At 44.3% G+C, this 15,735-nt stretch overlaps 1 protein-coding gene across 2 annotated transcripts in view; it reads left to right on the top strand.

The window, feature by feature from the left end:
• InR (Insulin-like receptor) overlaps positions 1-15,735 on the top strand; it is a 35,557-nt gene that overhangs the window by 3,236 nt on the left and 16,586 nt on the right. The window contains exon 2 of one of the 2 annotated variants that reach the window (XM_002137806.4): positions 8,066-8,172. The exons of the other annotated variant lie outside the window; for it this stretch is intronic. The gene's annotated coding sequence lies outside the window, so the exon portion shown is untranslated. The remainder of the gene's footprint in view (positions 1-8,065; positions 8,173-15,735) is intronic. 2 annotated transcript variants of the gene reach the window in all.

The following is a 15,735-nucleotide window of genomic DNA, read 5'->3' as shown; positions in this document are numbered from 1 at the left end:
TCCTTCAATTCGAATGTCCCTCCGGCTCTCCCCTCCTCTCCCTCGTTTCTTATGGGCTTATCCCCGGGAGAGGAGACAGTTAACATGCCGTAAAATGTACATTGAACATTGTACATTGTACTTCCCCTGTTGTCGCACTTCTTCGTCCCCCCCCTGCCCTCACTGCCCTCAATAAACTAGTAGCAACAGCTGCAGAGGCAGACGCAGACGTGGAAGGGTGTAAAGTGCTGTGCCACATTCCAATGTTGAGGGACAGACCTTCGTCTGAGGCTGATTCTTGTTATTGTTGTTGTTGCAGTCAAGAATGCCAAAGAAAGAAGAGGCAGCAGCATCGCATCGCATCTCTCTCTCTCTCTCTCTCTTTCTCGGAGAGCATTTTGCGCCATGTAAAAATCACGTTTTAAGTTATGTGAACGGCGCGTGAATGAGAGAGTGGAGTCGAAGTCCAAGTCGAGTTCGAATCGAATGAGAAGATGCAGAGAGAGGGAGGGCAAGAGCCAGTCAAAGAGAGAGGGAGAGAGGGAGAGGGCAAGAGCCAGTCAAAGAGACAGAGAGAGAGAGGGAGAGCTATAGACGGGCTGATCGCAATGGGAGGACTTTATCGGACTTTATCTTTATCGAAATCTTTTCTACAATTCTGCAACGCAAAGTCCCCATAAGACGATGTGTATTTTGTGAGTTCCATAAAGAAGAGCTTTTAAATGTTAAAAGAGAGGATTTGCTTTCCATCTCTGATAGCTACTACATTCCTTATTGTTGAATGAATTTCAAATTTTTGGGACATTTTGGGAGCAGTTGTAATACACCCCTAGACCCCTATCCCGGTCAAGCGCCGATCACACACAATGCGTGTATTTTGTTATTGCATTCTCGGGACCGAGACTCGGTCTCACCTTCTGATGTGTCTCGGAACTAGCGAGTACTCCAGAGAACACATTTCAAGATCTACCAGAAAGGGACCTGAATGAATTGTTGCCTTTTTAGGGATTGGGATGGGATGGGGGGCCATCAAAGAACAAGTTTTATTATATGCCATGTGGAAACATAATTTTATTAAATACAAAAAAAGCACCTTTCCAAGGACCACCCCAATGTAGTTAAAAATTGAATGTGAGACAGATCATTTTCCATGCAATACCATACCAGACCATAGATAAATGCATTTCAAAAACAAAAACGAGCAAACGATAAGGGGAAGAGGGAAAAAGAGTTATAAATTAAAGGAAGAACAACAAAAAAGTGCCATAAATAAGCGTATTCTTCCATCTGTTTGGTTCCATTCGGTTCCATTCGGTTCGAGGCGATGCCAACAACCCCGCCTCTTTGGGCCGCACTCTATTCATTAAAACAAAGTTTAATGGCCCCTCAATTAATTGACAAGAAATAAACAAAAAACGAAAAAGAGTCGAGTATCTCTTTATGTGTGTCATTAGGGTGCATTTTGAGTTATACACCTAAACAAAAATTGAATACAAAATGAACAGAGAGAGAGAGAGAGAGAGGGTCCAAACATTTCCGCATTCCATAAAGAGGGAATGAGGGAGAGGGAGGGAGAGGGAGAACAAAGGGGCGCATGCGCAGCGACCTCGACCCACACTCGCGTGGCGCCCATAAAAACGTCATCGTTTCACATAAAAGTCCCCCCTCCCCCCGGCACACAATGCAGTTTGCCATTCTTTTGGCCCTGGTCTGTAATAGTTTTTTAATTGCTCATAAAAGTCGACAAAATTTCAAAGTGTCTGTCTGCCCCCCCCTCCCCGTGAGTGTGTATCCAACCTTCGAAAACCCCCCCATACATCCAAGCCGTACAAGGCGATGTCTGTTGTCCGTTTTTGGGCTCATTAATCACTTGAAGCGGAGGCTGTGGCTGTGGCAGCTCCGGAGAGACGCCGAATAACGCCACCAGGTAAAGGTTGCAAGCCGTTAAGCGTATGCAGCACCAACGATCTCCATCGTCTCGAACAGAGTCTCTCAAGATATGCGCATATTCTTCTGTACGCTAAAGGAAACGGAGAGAAAACGATCTTGCTATTGACATTGACAATGTCATTTGGGGGGAGGTGGGGGCTGGTGCTGCTGCTGGTGCCAGCCCTGGGGGAAAGTACTCCTCTGCACACCTCTCCAGCAAGCTCTGGACCAGATATTTTTCGAGTAAAAAGAAAGAAAACTAGTTTTATTTGTCGCTCTCTTTCGTGCCTCAAAGAAGGGGTAAATCGGTGGGCTCAAGGCCGTTCGATCGGTGGTTGGTTGGTTGCTGGCTTGGTATAGTTAGTTTGTTTAGTTAGTTAGTGGCTGCCTAAGTGGACCACTCAGTGCATTGGAATGTGTATGAGAGAATGTACATAACTAGAGAAAAATCGGAGTGGTAGGAGGGGGTATTTGTTGCTCTGCACTCGATCTATTTTCTCCTTTACTTCAGTGGAAATCCGTTTGAGTCATTCACAAGCAATGTATTTTGTTTTTTGTATGTATTTTGTACCTTAAATGGAAGAACACCCATGGGTGTTGCATTAAAGAGAGAGATTGTACTTCTTTATTGCCTTCTCATTGGCTCGTTTGTGTCCTTTCGCTGATGGGAAATTTGTGCCATGCAACGTTGCTTGAATATTCCCCCAATTTGTTTCCGTTCGCTTATGGGATATTTGTGCATCGTTCGATGAATGAAGCCTGCTTCTTTTGGGATTCCTATTGCCATTCCGTTTCCTTTCTGCATACCTTCTTCCCCCTTGGCCCTTGGCCACACGCTACTCCAGTCGTGACCCACTGCTACTTTGTGCCTCTGCCATATCCAGTAGTTCCACTAGTGTGCACACACAGAGAGATGGAGAGAGAGATCTCTGGCATGATTACACGATAATGGGCAACACATGCGCATAATGACCCGGCACTGTTATGGCTCCAGTGGATGGTGCCTCCAGTGCCTCCAGTATTCATGGGAGTTTAGCTTGGAATGTTGTTTATTGCATTTTTCAGTTAAATGTCGCTGTGGCTGTGGCCGTCGTTGTCGTCGTCACCCATTGAAAAATATCCAACACATGCCAGCATACACTATGCATAATGACTGTGGTTTGTTCAATCTGTTTGTCGCCTATTGGCATTTGGAAAGTTAGTTGCCTGCTTTTTATAGCCCACAATCTGCAGCCGCTTTGAGCCTCAGGCTTTGAGTCATTGTGCTTGTTTTTGGATTTGACATTGCACATTTTGCATCCCCAAGCATCCGGGATGCCAGAGCAGTGGACGATGGTGATGTGATGGGGATTACCATGCCATCGGACTGTAATGGGAATGGAATGGAATGCCTGCTATGCCCGGAATGGAATGCCGTTTTATGATTTATATTGACCTGACCTACTAATGCCAGCAGCAGCTCGTTTTTTTTATGGTTTTTCTGGTATTTTGTATACAATGTTTGTTGATGGGTGATTGAGGGGTACGGTTTGTGCCCCTTCTTCATTCTCTCTGGGTTTCCACTTGAGACTGAATCGCAGAACAGTACAAATAAAGCCACTAAAGACTACATTTTTAGACTAGAAACAGAAGATAAGCAAAGAATATTACAGTCTAAATAAGGTCTATCGATATTTCCAATCAAAAATTCCTTCCTTCCTTAGATGGTTCCAGTTTTTAGTGGCGCTTAAGGAACCTTCTGCTTGGAGATGGTCTTCCTCTACAGAAACATGGAATCCTCTTCAAGAGGAACGCAAGAAATCAGACAAAAATCAACGCAGAAGAGGCCTTCATTGAGACACACACAAAGATGCAATTACAATTACAATTAAAAACGAGGGGGAACGTTGTGAGTTGCTGCGGAGACCGCAACTCTACATTTATACCCGATACTTTGTCAGTATGGCTCTCGGCAAAATTTTGAAATATTCTTATAGCAGTGACATATCACAGAAGTCCGGATCCAAAACATCGTTGCTCTAGCTCTTATAGGGGACGGACAGACGGACGGACAGACAGACATGGCTCAATCGACTCGGCTATTGATGCTGATCAAGAATATATATGTATACTTTATGGGGTCGGAAACGATTCCTTCTGGACGTTACACACATCCATTTTCAGCACAAATCTAATATACCCCAAATACTCATTTTGAGTATCGGGTATAATTAAAATGCACAACAGACGAGGACGTGCATTATTTTGTTTTGCTGTGAGATATTTATCTGACGAAATTAGGCAAAACAAACGGAAAGGTGTTGCTCTGAGAGAGAGAGAGAGGTGGGACACTCACTCACGAGTGCATTTTGATGACGAACCTCGAGACATTCAAAAATATTTCGTCTGTCTCATTGCTGACGTCGTGGCGTTGGCGTATACCCTGTAGTCCGTAGGGGAAGCAGGGTATACACACTGGCGGGGACCACTGACCACTATACTATCGAGGAAAACAACAAAATAAACATCTTATATAGGACCCCTGTTACTGGGTAACTCCTGTTCCAAATACCCGACGGATAGCACCTTCCTTAGGTGTTTTTCATTTCGGATTCAACCAAGCGCCTCGCCACATGCCTCGACTGCTCGGAAGGCGCGTGAGTGGGCGTCACTGCCGCAGGAGATCTGCCTGCCCGCCCCCTGTCTGGGAAAATGTTTTTAATTACAATCATTAGAATGAAATTGATCGTGAACCGAAACACGAAAATTAAATTAAGAAAATGCAGACGCGCAGCTTTTGAGCCCGAGCAGAGAAGAGCAGAGTGTTCCCCCTCGGCCCCCTCGGCCCCCTTGGTTTTGTCTCGTGTTATTTATTTTATAGAAATGCTTTTGCTATTTTTAATTCTCCCAACCATTCGCAGAGGCCCGGCCCCCCTGCGCCCACCGAAAGCAGAGGGAAAATGCAGTTTAAAAATAAACGAAAAGTTGAAATTATCTTGTTGGGGGTTGCTGGGGGGCGAAAGAATTAAGTCCTTGGGGGGAGCGACCATTAAAGATGGGGGGGAACCAGTCCCCAGATCTATACAGAGGGGGCCGTGAGAGTTCGAGTTCGAGTTCATTCCGTGGAGGGGGAGGAAAGTCGTGAAAAGCGGGACAGAGGTGAAAAGACTTTCCACAACCCACAATTTTGTTCCATCAGACACTGGATTCTATTCTCCATTCATAGAATTCGTAATTTGTATTCGTGTGACTCAATCGAACGGAATTCCAGCTTGTGACTAATCGTAGCTTGGAATATTTGAGAATCAAAAGACTGCTTTAGGCGTTCATCAAAACAATTGATCACATAGTTGGTCCGAAATACAGATGACATCAGAATCGGCTTCTTGGATAGGTTATGGAAACGATCTTCATTTGCTTAAGTGATCAGAATTGATTATGGGCATATTGAAATGGATATAGCCGTCGAGGCCGTAGAGGCCGTAGAGGGAACAGCGGTAGTTTGGTGTCAAATCAAAATGTAGTAATCCTAAAAATTCTTCCCTTTTAAGGAATTGTGTTTGAAGATCTGGGGACAGTGGGAAATCATCTTTTTATTGTCTTCTTTCGCTCTTACAGAGCGTAATTCGATAGTTGTCTAGGCCCTTTTTTCCAGTTGAATATGCTCATCCCTGGGCCTCCTCTATTTACAGCAATTAAAACAAGATCTAGATCTCATGTTGTCAACATGTCTGCCTTCGTTTCGCATAAACGAGTTGGTTCTATGTATAAATCTATTTTACATATTGTGTACAACCCTTGGACCGGCACCCTTGGCAACATCCACCCAGATCCCGAACCAGTCTGGGCCCAAAAGAGGGCGCGAGAGGTCTTGTGATCTGTCATTACAAGCGAATGAAACAAATCGAAACGAAACGAAATGGAATGGAATGAAACTTTTTGTGTTGTTTACGTTTTATGTAGATTTATTTTTGCCTTGCAACTTAAACGCACAGACATTTAAATTTAGACGGGGCGATCATCTAATGGCCTCGTCCGCACACAGTTCTCATCTCTCGCTCTCCCTGCGACTTTCCCCCAGTCTGTTTCTTTCCCACCTCTACCGATCGGGGTGGGTCTCTTTCTTGCCCTGCAAATCCCCATCTCTTTCTGCCTTCTGCCTTCTGCTTGGGTCTGGGTGTTGGATCGGTGTCTGATCGTCTGCCCTGCCGCCTGCCTGGCACTGCTTGGATCGGATCATGCCATGGGGGATGGGTGTGGGTATTGGATCAGACTGGGACTCCTCCGGGGGGCTCTCATGTATCGTCTGGTTAGTTGTCGTCTCTTCTCTGTGTCACCCAACTGTCTCGCCAAAATGCCATCGCTGCAATCGTGTTGTTCTTCCCTCGCCCCCTCCCCCTCCACCTCCCATCCGATTCTTCATGTGACATAAAAAGTGTGATCGATGTAAATCTTGTGCCTCAGCTGTCGCCAGCACTCGCTCTCAGTCCCCCTCCCCCTCCCGCTCCGCCGTCTCCCCTTTGTAGGGTCTTGCGGTCTCTGTGTCTGCTGATCTTCTTGTTTTATTTTTATACCACGTTCGGGGCCAATACCAAGCGACCAGAGTGGGTTTCAGGAGGGGATGTCGATGTCAGAACGAACCCCTCAACACTCGATCTCCCTCTCTCACTCCCTCTCTCTCTCTCGCTCTAATCTGATTTGTGAGACCCGAACAACTGTAAACCCGGGCTTTGGACACGCGCTCGCTCCCCTACGCCTCTCTTTGTTCTGTCCATCCCGCTCCCCCTTGCGGTTGGGCTTACGTGCGTGCGAGTGCGTGTCGCATCAAGCAGTGCACTACTTTAGGGCTTTGCTGGTCGATGTGTCACTTAACACCCTACGAAAATGGGGCTTCCCTCGCCCTGGAAAGTACACTTTCTGTTGCTCTGAAGACTGGGGAAAACTGGGGTTTAGAGAAGATTTGGAGGCATGGAACGGAGGCCTCTAGTTCATTTTGACCCGTCGAAAGGTGGATATTGTGGTTGTATCCCCATTTGGGGAGTTCCTCTCTTGTGGAGGCCCCCTGGAAAGTCCCAAATTCGGCCCTGGAACCTGGAAGAGAAGTTCCTCTTGCCGAATTTCCAAACCGATCCTCAATTTACCCTCATTCTCCACTCCCTCTCTCCCTCGCACTCTTATACACTCTTATACGTATACTGAGGGGAAAGCACGACTCTACAGTAATCTCTCCACTTTATGGATGTTTTTGTGCTACAAAAATATTTGTAATACAATTAATACATTACAATTACAATTACAATTACAAAAAAGCGACATTTATGGTAATTTGTTTTTCAATCTGAGGACAAACCAACGGCGGCGTAGAAATAGAAATAAATTAGACAACAACACAAATGAAGACGTACATTTTTACAATACGTAATAACAAAAGCAGCAACAATAGCAGAACCAGCAGCGGCAGAGGCAGCGGTAGAGGCAGCGGCAGAGGTAGAGGTAGCGGCAGAGGCAGCGGCAGAGGTAGCGGTAGAGGCAGCGGCAGAGGTAGCGGTAGACGTAGAGGCAGCGGCAGAGGTAGCGGTAGAGGCAGCGGCAGAGGTAGCGGCAGAGGTAGCGACAGAGGTAGCGGTAGAGGCAGCGGCAGAGGTAATGGCAGCGGTAGCGGCAGAGGCAGAGGCAGCGTCAGCGGCAGAGGTAGAAGTAGGAGAATTGAATAAACAAACGACAACAACAAAAAATCAGCGACTAAATAAAAGGAGGAGGAGGAGAAGGAGAGCAAGAGCCACAACAATAATAAAAATAGAAATAAAAACGAAAACGAAAACGAGAATAGAGGGACGACAGAACGCATCAACAACAACAAATGTGACGAAAGGGGCAGGTAAAAGAAAACGGCAAAAAAAAAAAAATTAACAAAAAGCTAGAACGAAAGAAAAAAACGCAACAACAAAAGCAAACAAATGAAATCAAATATTAATGAAATCAAACTTAAACTTGAGAATTGTTCTAGAATATTCATACTATTAAATTAAATTAAGAAATTCCTAGGAATTTCAGACTTCTTTGTGAAGGTCTAGCTTTGCAGTGATCTAGTATAAGCTATGGGATACCTTTATAAGCAAACCTTCAGTAGTGCCCCAGTTTTAAAGCTACTTTCTGACCACACCTTTTCTCTTTGCAGATCTAAGATCTGCCAAGATCGAAACCCTATATCATTTAGAGAGCAGTCTTTGTGGGAATCATCACACACTTACACGGATAGAATCGGATCAGAGATCGGAAAGATCGGTAAGAATACAAATTGTATATTTAAAGTTGGGACATCGAAGGAAGGAAAGCTTTGTATACCATGGACGTGTATGGGCGTTACTATAGAGGGTATCTATCCCTTCCCCTCTAGGATTTGTGGTACCTTTTCTTGGCTACCTTATTGTCCCTATCTGTTCATTCAACTTGCGTCTATCTGTCTGCTCTGGTTGTTTTTGTTGTCCCTGGAACTGGAGCTTTTTGAGAACAGGGTCTGGTCTGCTGCTTTTTCAAAACCGCTCTGCCGCTTCTTGGGAAAGGCAGAGGTGGAGAGGGGAGGGGGGGGAGGGGGGTGTCTTGTTTATTGCTTTATTTGCGGCGTTTTGCTCTTGATTAGGTTCTTTTGTGCCTCTCTCGCACTTTGCTTTTGTTCTTATTGTTGCTGGCGCTTTTTTTTTCGTCGTCTGTATGTGTGTGTGTGTGAGTCTGTGTGCGTGTATGCTTGTCGCATAAGAGAGGGGGGGTGGGGGCGGGGGGCATAAGGCAAATGTGAAAACAATTTAAGCGGAACTTAATAGCCTAACAACTATTGCTGTTGTTGTTGTTGTTGTTGTTGTTTCTTGGATTTTGTTGTACCCTAAGTAGTAGAAGCGTATTCGTTCCTCTGATCAGATGTCTGTAAGAAGCAGAGAGAGAGGGAGAGAGACAGGGCAACACTTTTTTACTATCAACAAGAAGCATTTTGCCGCATCATGCACATGCAATGAATGTTGTTTTTGCCATACTTGGGCATTCACTTCAGCGGACATCGATTGTGCGTCTTAGGTCTGGATTTCTGGCGGATTTCTGTAGGAGGAGACAATGTTTTTTCCTTATCAGGAGCATTTCGCCGCATCATGCACATGCAATGAATGTTGTTTTTGGCATTCCTGGGCATTCACTTCAGCGGCCTTCGATCTGGCGGATTTCTGTAGGAGGAGACAAAGTTTTTTCCCTATGATTAGGCTTCAAACATTTTCAAAGGGACATGTCAAATCAATCAATTATCTCAATCCAAAAGATCAAAATCCCACCAAAGTCTGACAAATCTTTCCTCAATTACATAGCCACAGATTCAGTGAAATGAATCCAGATGGAAGACCATATCTACATCCATCCACAAGGGGTATCTGAGGCATCGCAATTCCTTCCCCAAAAGCTAGTCTTGCCTTCTAGTTGTTTGTTTTTATGTAGTTTTTTTTTCCCCCCGACATTTGTGGAAATGTATTGCGTTTTATTTTATGCTAGTGCCTGTCCGACAGCCCGCCCCCCTCTCCGACAGCCCGCCCCCCCTCCCCGCCCCGTCCCCACTGCCGTTGTAATATAGTTTTCCTGTACAGTTGTCATTGTTGTCTTGTCGTTTTTGTTGCCTGCTCTTCTCGTTATGCAGTTTTTCTTTCGCTTTGCGTTTAGCGCTCAGACAATTGCGTCGTGCATTGCGCCTCTTTGGCGCCCCACAATTGACGCTTACACACACACACACACACACACCCGCCACACACACACACACACACACTCCACAAGTATTTCCGTTACGCTGTCGAAATCAAATCAAATTAATTCATTAAACCAAATAAATGTTTAATAAATCATAACAAGAAAACAAAACCAGAAAAACGAAATATGAATACTGAAATCTGAAGAAACATCTGAGAGCGTTCTCCTTTGTACGCGCGCGTAGGGGGGGGGGGGGGGGGAGGCGCCCCAATCTGTCTGGCGCCTATTTTATGAACGGTTCAATAGCAAATGTCAAATTTGACAAGCCCAGAGGAGAGTAGAGGAGAGGAGAGGAGAGGAGAGCAGAGCAGAGCCCAAGAGATGAGCGGCGGCGCACGAGTGGCAGCTGATAACATGGCTCTGTACCAGGGGGATGGGGGGCGGGGGGGATGGTGTCTCTGCGATGGAACGGAATCATTTTGGGGCACATACAGCTTGAATTAATTAGCTTGACTTGTGACGGACAAATGTCAGAGGATTTGATTCCATCAGCGAAGAGCAGACTCCTTTATGGGGTGGGCGGGAGGTGGGAGGGGAGTATATTATAAAGGGCACATCCTTTAAAAGAAAGTATCCATGAATCGATCACGAATGGAATCATTTCAGACCTCAGATTCGTAATCTATACAATTTCATTCATATTTATTTCCATGAATGGGATAAATTGTTGACAATTGACTTCCACCATGGATCGAATGATGTGTTGAGAGAGTGAAAGAGACAGAGAGAGAGAGAGAGAGCTCTAAATGCAGCCACGAAAGGGGGGGCGATAAGAAAACCTATATGGCACCCCGCCCCCTTCCCCCACCCCCCACACACTAAACAAATAGGTAAATAACAGATTTCGAGTATTTTTCCGGTCTGTGGCATAGTACGGGGTCCCCCGAATTGGGGCCAAAAAAAAAAGCGCCCGTGAATGAAATCGAATAACTACAATTTTACTCTACTCACGGCCCGGAGCCGAGGGAAAACACAATTTCATTGATAACTTCCAAATACCAAAATCAAACAACAACACACACAGATACAGATGGGAGCGGGAGGGGGAGGGGGCAGAGGCCCCAGGCCCCTTGTGCAATGCACATTCCAGCAGTCGCACGTCAAATGTTGGGCAATGAATGGAAGGAAGAAGTGAAACGAAACGAAACGAATCATAAATAATAAGTGTAACCAAATAAAATGTTGGCTAACCCTATCAAAAGCAGAAGCAGAAGCAAAGGAGGGTAGAATTTGGGGATTGCAGAGAGGGGCAGTGCCCATGTCTAGATTAGGGAGAGAGAGAGAGAGACGAAAGCTTATCAAATCATATTTTCTATTAAAACGTTATTGCTGTTGTTGTTGTTGTTGCCTCCTTCCCCTCAGACAATTATCGTTGTTTACTCACTTGCATTCCACACTCAAAAGTCAGACACGCACACACACACACACCCGCACCCACACACACGCACACACACTGAGCGTCAGAGCCGAGGGTCGGACACTTGAAAATGTCATTACACACGGAAAGAGAAAAAAAAGAAGAAGGGAAACAACGCGCTAAAAAATTTCATTCACTTGATGTTCATCGTTCCCTCGCTTTTGTTGTTGTTGTTTTTGCTTCTTACGCTACTCGCTGCGGCAGCGGCAGAGGCAGCGGCAGCGGCTGACTGCTGCTGCATTCATTCACACATACACATATGTATGTATGCCCAGCGACAGAGATAAAGAGCGAGACAAAGAGTAGAGCAGCGTTTAAGCACTGTCTAAACGGGTAGGAGACTGAACTGCACTTTCTGGTGGCCCACTGAGAGAGTGTTCCCATTCCCAAAGCATTCCTTTTGTGAGTCAAAAAAGATCATAGACGGCGCTGAGAATATTCAAGAGTTGTAGGAACGATATGCTAATCAGCATTCATTCGGATCTGAATACCGAATATGGGAATGCTTATTCGAGATCAATAAATTAAATGGTCTAGACACAATAAAACACCAACGTAAAGGAATACATTTGCATGATGTATATCGATTGATTATTCTTTTATTATCTATATATTTATGTACTATATTTATGTGCATAAGGAACAAGTCACAAAATTACTGTAAATACAAAAGAGATAGAAGTAAAACAATTTTCCATCTTCGAAGAGAGTTCACATACATAGCTTTTTTATTATAAGAATCACAATATATTTGTGGTAGTAATAGATCATAGGTAAGGCACAGATGTTCAAAACTATTGCCTCCTGTATGCAATTCGGTGTTGCAGTCATCTCGTTCGGCCAGTACTGACGAGAGAGAGAGAGAGCGCCGGCCCAGTCTAAGAGAGAGCAGCGCCAGGGGATCGACAGCGTTGCCGACCCAGCCCTGGGCCGGCTTTGTGCTTGTACTCGTAGTCGTCGCACGTCGTGTGTGTGTGGGCCCGGGCCCCCCATTCATTCAGCGACGACTATGTGTGTGTGTGTGTGTGTGTGCGGGCCGCGTGTCTGTGGCCGTGTACAAACGTATTTAACACCTTGATAAACAACAAAACCACAAAAATGTTGTATAAGCCAAAGCGGATTTCGACTTGTACTCGGACCTCCAAGCCGCAAGACTGGAAAGGATATAGAAGCACAGATATAGAAGAGGAGAGACACAACATGGAAGGGCTGGGAGACCGGAACTAGTAAACCCCAAGGCCTTCGATCCATGTATAGCTGGATTTTTGGTACGTTTTCTCCTTCTACAATAATTAATCATTACTGGCAGTGGCATCGGTGGTTGGGCGCTGTGGCTAGGGGGCTGAACCGGCGCTGTATTATTGCCAAAGCTTTAATTACTAAACATTATGAAACTACAACAGAAACGGAGGGGAAAAAGTGAAACGAGATATTTCACACGATTCAATTGATCGGCGAAACTTGTTTTCCCCATATCGGGGGAATTTAAAGCAGTTAACGGATTTTCATTAAAGTTAATTAAAAAAATAAACCGACTTGGACACAAAGAAACGGGAAACTAAACAACTCTGTAAGTTCTACGAAAGCAACTATCGATAATACCACATAAAATAATATAAAATATAATTTAGTGCGAAAAATGGGTTAATAATAGATATTGTAATCGTTAAATATGAAATAGATTAACAAATAAATCCAGCAGGAAATCTGGTGGTTTAAGAATATTTTCCAAGCCATCATTCGCACTCCTTTTCCCTCTGATTCATAGAACAGATTGTCAAGCTCCCAGCTGCAAACCATCCAAGAGAATATTAATTATTATCGAGTAAATTGATGGCTTCTGAGAAGAGATATCCGATGGCCGGGCCTGGCTAGCAAAATCCCAAGTAAATGAAAATAACCAACCACAAAATGTGCCGAATTCCAATGAAAATACTAAGTAAACAAAAAATAGTTGACTATAGATTATGCGGTATAGAAATGGTATGCGGTATTTAATCGTTAGTTACGGCCAGTATCAGACAGGCTCGCTCTCCTGTCAAAAGCATAAAGACTGCAATTGATTGGCCACGAAACTAGCCAAAGTTCGAGTGTATTTACTTGATACCCCATATAAATCACTTGTAGAAATATATCCATGACATACACTGAATCATTCGGGGGGGGACCATATATGTACCTATTTTATCAACGTATTTCCGTTTTACCCAGCGTTTCAGAGGGTGTATAATATAGCACTGATAACTGGTCCTTAAGTGATCTTTGGAATCGTTTGGCATAATTCCATCGATCAATTATCTGGCATGCTTGATCAGCAATCAAGATGGAAACGATAACAACACCGAAACCTGTGACGAAGAATCTTTAATTTTAACGATTAAATTAGTTAAATATATTCAGCAGTCGGTTGATTTTGTTTATACAAATCTTACGGCCTCGAGATATTTTAAATCTTAATGAGGATTAAATGAATGCATTCACAAATTCAAAATTTAAGCTCAAGGAAAAGCTAAAGTGGAAAAGTCTTGGGTATCGAATAGTCCATCAATCCACAATCCTTTGGGGTTTTTTTTTTTGTAGCCCTTATAGCCCTGCTGTTTTACGAACAAAATAAATAGATCAGAAGAATCGGGAGGCGGAAACATAAACGGAAATAACATACGAATTGCTCATTCCTTTCCGAGTAGTACTACGGCAATATTTGTCATAGGAAAACACTTCTATATATATATATGGGGAAGTTGGGACTAGTATAGGGGCTACTTTATGAAGGCTTTTCATTGATTTCGCATCCAACACCACCTGCCATCAGGAATGGTGATTGAGCGGAAATATTTTTGGAGAAGTATTTACGATATGGCCGGGGACTTACTTCCACTGCCACTAATCCTCTGAATTTCTAGGAAATTTGTTAACTAATAAATTGGAAACGAACTTTGGTCCGTATCATTATATTCAGGGGAACAATCGAATGGCACTACTATGGGCCTATGGAACGGAATGGAATGGACGGTACGGACGGTACGGGGTTACCTCTTATCTTGTTATTGTTATTGTGAAATTCAATGGCTCTGCCTGTCGATCGGCTGAATAATAATAATTCATTGAACAAACATGTATATGCGAGCCGTGCATCTGTGTTGGTGGGGTTTGCACAATCGTAGTAAAAGTGCAACTGGAAAAACAACGGCAGTGCATCATACCCCAAGGATGGATCGCGCGCGCTAGCGCTTCCCCCAATCTCTGGGGTGATGACGTGTGTGAAATACTCTACTGACGCGATAAAAACACACAAGAAAAGAAAAAAATACGGTGTGTTCAATCAACAATGTATTTTGATACGAACGTGACTGCTTATTGGGATTGTCACAAGGCTCTCCTGGAGCTTTACCGGTTTCGGTCATGTGATATGGACAAGGTCTGCGGCTGTGGAAAATGGTGAAAGTCACGAGAATGAAAGTATCGCTAGGATTAGGCTTTGGGACTCTAAAAAATGTTGAAGGATCGTCAAGAGACGATGGGTGGAATGTGATAGGGGATCTGTTTAGGGGATTGATCAATCAAGCGATATGACTTCTTAAGCCACGTACTAGATGCACGACCATTGATTGTGTGCTTTGCTCCAATCGGAAATCTCAGTCCTGGCTGCTATCGTTATCGCATGACATCTCCAATTGGCCGCCTATCGCTCACGCCCGACAGCCGGGCGCGTCAGTGACTTGGCTCACGCACAGACATCGGTATTTTGTATATTTAATCAGTTGTTTTCTTCGCCATAACTTAATAGATTTCCGATATGATGATGGCTCTCTATGCTTGTTATCGGTGGAGTGTGTTTATTGGTGACACGCTTACCGATTGTTCGACGTATGTGTTGGAGATGTGCAAAGGTTGGAGCTCTCAAAGGAATTGTAGAGTTAAGAATTCAAAGAAAGGTGGAGCCCAAATGGCTCTAAGGCCGTGCCCATCTCCAATCTCCAGTCTCTCTCATCTCTATGCAGTCCATCGTCCCATACCTAGATTGTATGTCGAATGTAGAATGTAAAATCATCGCCTGGCATCCATGACACGACATGACATTCTGCGTACAATACACACACACATACGTCATGATCTTGGAATTTCCAGCCCGCTTTCGTCGTTTCTCTGCTGCGTGCTGCGCTGCGTGTTTTTGTGTGTGCGTGTGGAATGTGGAATGTGGAATGCCCCGAAAAAGCCGTTTACTTTGTATGCTCACGTATCGGAGTTAATTTCTTGTAGAGCGCACTGGCATTTCATTATTATTTCTGCGTTTTCGCAGGTGTCTCTTGTAATGGTTGGACTCTTTGGATTCGATCCGAATGGGGAGCGGTGTGGAATGGTTTGGGGGGTTCGACGGGTTTTTTGGGCTAGGCCTACAACGACGGCGGTTTGCTATGTTTTGGGTATGCTTGGTTACGTTTTATGTTCGTTTTTTTCGAAACGGATCTCCCCATTTTCGTTGGGTTTTCTATTTCGTGGAATTTCGGTTTTTTTTTTCCTCTTTTTTTCTGTGTGTTAATGAAAATTTTATTGGAATTTTTGTTGTATGCGGTTTTGTTTGTTTTCGATTCATTTTTTACGAGTTTATGAATGAACGTGCAAACAAACAAACCACGAGGCAGAGTCGAGTC

The sequence above is a fragment of the Drosophila pseudoobscura genome, chromosome 2, assembly GCF_009870125.1.
Source record: "Drosophila pseudoobscura strain MV-25-SWS-2005 chromosome 2, UCI_Dpse_MV25, whole genome shotgun sequence".
NCBI classification, from domain to species: Eukaryota; Metazoa; Arthropoda; class Insecta; order Diptera; family Drosophilidae; genus Drosophila; species Drosophila pseudoobscura.
The sequence above is the reverse complement of the archived record's forward strand: the minus strand, read 5'-3'. Positions and strand labels throughout refer to the sequence as shown.